This window comes from Pinus tabuliformis, chromosome 6 (genome assembly GCF_031772625.1).
Source record: "Pinus tabuliformis cultivar Carrire ecotype Pingquan chromosome 6, CPIR1, whole genome shotgun sequence".
Lineage (NCBI taxonomy): Eukaryota > Viridiplantae > Streptophyta > Pinopsida > Pinales > Pinaceae > Pinus > Pinus tabuliformis.
The window spans coordinates 752,460,114-752,465,442 of NC_142292.1; positions in this window are offsets into that span (position 1 = coordinate 752,460,114).

The following is a 5,329-nucleotide window of genomic DNA, read 5'->3' on the forward strand; positions in this document are numbered from 1 at the left end:
GGAGTTTTATTTTCAACAAATTTCTCCGAGAATAACTGCTTAAACTCCCTCCAATTATAGATTGAATTTTCAAGAAGGTTGTGATACCATACTGATGCTCTACCCTCAAGAGTGTAAGGAAATATTCTAGAAGCAAAGTCATCATAACATACCTATAACATTTTTATATTAAATAGAAGTCACCAATGTGATCTTCAACCTTCGTCTTCTTATCAAATATCATACGTTGTGAGTAATTTCTCTGGGTGCTTTGGTAAGCGATGAAGGTTACCAAGGAGAGTAAGAGGCCCTTGGGCCATCCAATCCAATTAGTCTTTAGCCATGTCTTCGTTCTCTTCATTCTCCTCACTCTCTTATTTTGAATACTCTTCTTCCTCACTATTTATATTTTCTTTATCGTTTGGTTGTTCGTTGTCCGTTGTCTGAAAAATGGAAGTCATCCCTATCTCCCTCGAAATTTTCCCCAATATGAGGTGGAATATCCCCTTGATGATGATATTCTTTAGGCAAGTAAAGTAAGTCATCAAGGTACATGACAGTGACCAAATCCTCAAGTGAAGAAACTAGAACACCATGATGGGTTGTCTCTATTCTTGATTACTTATGAGGAAGAACAAACATAATAGGGATTAATCTAAGATCCCTAGAAAACTGACGAGTGATAGGCCGAATTCTCCAGAGTTTCTCGTAAATAACCTTATAAGCACCCTACATATCTTGATGAGATGACTCTTCTTTCTCAAATATGTGGGTTGGAGTTAGACTCCGAAAATTGCTACCTTTAGCTGAAGGTTGTTGATGTGAATGTTTTGAGTTATCAGTCATACAAAGGATACCCTCCTTCTAGCACCAAAATGTTGATGGTGTTGGAAGGTACCAACACACAGGGGGTATCCCCGATATGAAGTCTCAACTAGACCTCACACCATTTGGAGTAGGATCCCCATCTAGGGAATAGGCCCAACTGCATAATTTTAAGGATTTTCTTTGGATGCAATAAACAACATAAGAGAACATGCATATACTTTTTAGATAAGTAAGTTATCCTTGTGAAGCACTCAATTGCAATGTGTATAAAGGTTATTTCATGGACGAAAAAGAGAAAGTGAGTCTTTAGAAGAAAAATAATAGTACTATCATAATAAAGAGACACACATATGTATTAAAATAATCGTTCATTATCTTGCGAAATAGTTGACAATGAAACATTGATGATGAAAGAATGAAACACACAATTCAAAGATGTATACTAAAGGCAATGGAATAGTTCATTTTCCTTAGTATGTATAAGCACAATCATGCATCGCAAACAATGAAATAATAGTCTTAGAACATTCACGATATATGCATGAAGGTGTGTGGACTATGAAAGCTTCAAACCATTAAGTGAATGTTCCAAGATATACTATTACAATGAGGCATCACTTGCTACAATAGTGGAACATTAAGCCACCACTTGCTCCTCAAAAGGATGATCTTCTCTCCTATGCCTAGCTTCAGAAGCCAAGGTGAAAAGTCCTTTGCTTGAGCTATCAGGGTTTATTTATAACAATTGAGGTGACCTTCCACCTCCCATATGACTCTTGACCTCCCTCATGAGTCTTGAGCTCCCATGTGACTTTTGAGCTCCTACATGACTCTTGGACTTCCTAGTGACTCTTCACATTCCATGTGTCACCCTTGGGCTTCCACGCATTTAATTTTTTATGATTTTGATAATGCAAAATTACATTCCTCTAAAATGTGGAAAAATACATGTTTATGTCAATAGTCATTTGGCGACATGTGACATGGGACTTTGTTGTAATGTGTCGATGTCAAGTTCTCTTATCCATTATTGTGTCTTTGAATCTTCATGATGGATTTTAATTGTAATTTATATTCACCGTCCAAAGGGTTTGGGAATGGTATTGAGACCTTCTAAGTAATCATGAGTCACTATCACTATCCATCTGTTGTAGTTGAGAGTTCATTTATCTTCTGTATGATGGTATCTTTGTGTCTCAAATCCATAAGTTTCATCTTGACCTATTTATTTGATGACCTCCTTGAACATTATCATTCATGTTAGGATGAAAGTACATGCAAATGGAGCTCACTCATGGCAAGAGAATATCAATCCAAAAATTACCTATTCTACCTTATGCTCATGCAAGATACTGACTGTGATGGGACAATGTGCAAGGTATGAGAGAAAAAGGCTTTCTAGTGCGCAGTGCACATGATTAGGAGGCAAGGAGTGAAGGAATGGGAACTAGGAGTGTGCAGTTCATAGTGGCAAGGGAGAAAGAGACATGCTTAGGAGAAGTGCACAGTTTCAGGAGGCAGGGATGACAAGTTTTCTCACTAGGAATGTGCAGTGTGAAGTGCTTGAGGAGGAGGATCCAGGTATTTCATATTTGAGCAATGTAAGGGATAATAGATGACCCTGCTATCCAATAATAATGCACAATGTGCAATACAAGATAGATTTGATCAAGGGTTATGTAGTGGTCAGATGTAGGCAACAAGGTTTGAGTGACTATGCCCTAAGGTTTCTCAAAATGAAAGGAGGTTTTCCTCAAGATGGTGCAATGCGTAGGTGTAGGAGGTAAGGGTCTCATCTATGAAGCTTAGGAGTGTGTAATGTGCTCATCACTTGGTGAGAATTTATTGTGTTTACAACTTGCCCAAGATGAGAGGACAAGAAATAATCCCCAAAATTAACTAAGTGTAGGATCGATTAGACGAAAAGAAAGCATGGGCATATAAATAGGACCTGAAAATGGTCATGCACGCATACACCATCAAGAACATGAAAAATATATGCACGGTATGCAAAACTAACATGTATATCATTCAAACAACAGAAAGTCACACTAATTTTTGAGTGTGACAATTAAAGTGCAAGTCGTTATGAAACAAGTGTCAACTGAAATAAGAAAGTGTACTATGCCATGGAAGTGTGTCCAACACATGTTCTTATGATAGATGAGATCAACTAATGCAAGAAAGTGCACTGGAACTTCCTCTTAAAGGTGCTTCAGGACTACTTATAACAAAATAAGACACTCCAGTTTCTTTGGAAAGGAACTTGAACACCTAGAAAAACTCAATTAAAAATCATGAAACATCTTAAATAACTTGAGATGATAATTTACGTGGACACTAGGAGGCTCCAAAGTTGAATGTAGGAAAAATTTGGAGGGGCTTGTAGCAGCTACAACACCAACTTAACCAATTTAAACATTTTCACAATTTATCGAAATTGAAATCACCAACCCCCAAAATCAATTTGGAGGCACCAACATGCCATAGGAACCAACTTCCAAAAAAAATTTGCAGGCACTGGCCTGCTATAGGCTCCAACTTGATGGAGGAACCCACCTTCAAATTCTGTAAGCACCAACTTGTTGTAGGCACCAACCTGATTGAGGAACCAAACTTAATTCACTAAAACATAGAGGACTACTTTTCATAATCTTTCAAACTAGATCCACAAGCTTAAAACACAATAAATACCCTTGACAAATCCAATCATATCAAAGCGACCTCAACCTATTCCTCAATCATCAATAATAACATCTTCTTCATTTCTTGTTTTAATAATCTAGACTAAACTTGTTCATGTCAAGCCCCAAAATATTTTGAAAACAACAAAAGAAATATAGCCACTTGCCCTCAAAGATCTTTCTTCATGACTTTTCATGTCCCTCTTTTAGATCACAAAAAAAATTCTTTCCATTTTCCCCCTTTTCAAAAATGATTTTGGGCCTCAAAATCACCCACAAAACATGATAAAAATTAATAGTTGGACAAAATGATCCTAATGGATCGACAAAAGTTACCTTTCTAATCCACTATCTAAATAATGCATTTCTTGGTGTGTGCTCGACAGAATGTATGTCGTTAATTAACAAAATATAGTACTTAGGTTTGACAAAACTCCCTTTGCCATGCACTAGTTCTAAACACCAAAATAGTTTAACCTCAGGTTCAAACCCTTGACCATTGTAAAGCAAAACATGATTGACACCAACTCGACTATGCACACTGTTCATATAGCCTTGCCTTGCGAAATATATATATATATATATATATATATATATAGAGAGAGAGAGAGAGAGAGAGAGAGAGCCACACCTCAAGTTCAATCATGAGACCACATTACTGCAACACCACTTCCAAACCATGAACCCACACATCATCTGTGCCAAATGAATGTTGTGTTGACATGCCTTCAAGAGGCATGTGTGTGTGTGTGAGGGGTGGCCTTATGAGAGACCATTTCCGTCAATTGTTAATAGAGCTGACCAATATCACTGAATCATGTGATGGAGACCAAAGAAATATCATGTGACTGTTCCATATGAAATGGGCTTAGGTGTCCATGGTCGAACAATTACTTACCCAACATGACATCACTAAGTCATGTGGCACCCTTTTACTGGTGCCACGTCTCACCCAAAATTGGCCTTGTTGGCCACTCAAAACTACCTATTTGACATGCCATGTGTCCACATCATAAGGATGATTCATCACCCATTCCTCCACGTCATCCATGCCACTTGTCTAGGTTATATTGTGTATTCTGTACATGATGCGTGTGTTTTTTATTTGGCCATGTCAGAAATTGGTCGTGCTAGGTTAAAACATATATTACATTGGATTTTCCACATCAAACATAACGTCAAACTTGCCACGTCAAACATTTATTATATAAAACTTTCCATGTCAACATATATCACATTGGACTATTAGACTTGCAATGACATCAGACCTGCCATGTCAAACATTGGACCCTCCACATATATATGTTATCATTGGTTAACAATATATGTCACCCAATTTTGTTTTTTGTGAGCCATGTGGGATGGGGCTTGCACCCTCATGGTTCCCAAGTGGAACCACAACACAACACAACCCACCCAAATCTACCTGTTCAAGCTTGTGCGTGTTTAAAAAAACACCACTATTGATCACCTAAACTAGATTGATTTGTTGGAAAAGATGCATGTTGGTTAACAAATTTAGGGTTTGACCCCTTTTTCTCCATAATGAGCTTGCGTATCTTCAAAGTGGTGTTTCCCCTTATCTAGTGGGAGTTTCACCAAGTGTCATATATCAATAGAAAGCTCCAAGAGAGCACTATCAAACGAAATGATTTGCAAACTTTTTTATCAACATAACTTGAACACACGCTCAATCTTCTTTAAGATATCATAATTCTTAATAATCTGGATTTTTTTCTCATTCTGATGGAGTTTGAAAAAGAGTAGTACACCATTGGAAGGCTTTCAGAGAGAAGTATCCAACGAAACCTTCTATATACTTATTTGATTGTCATGAA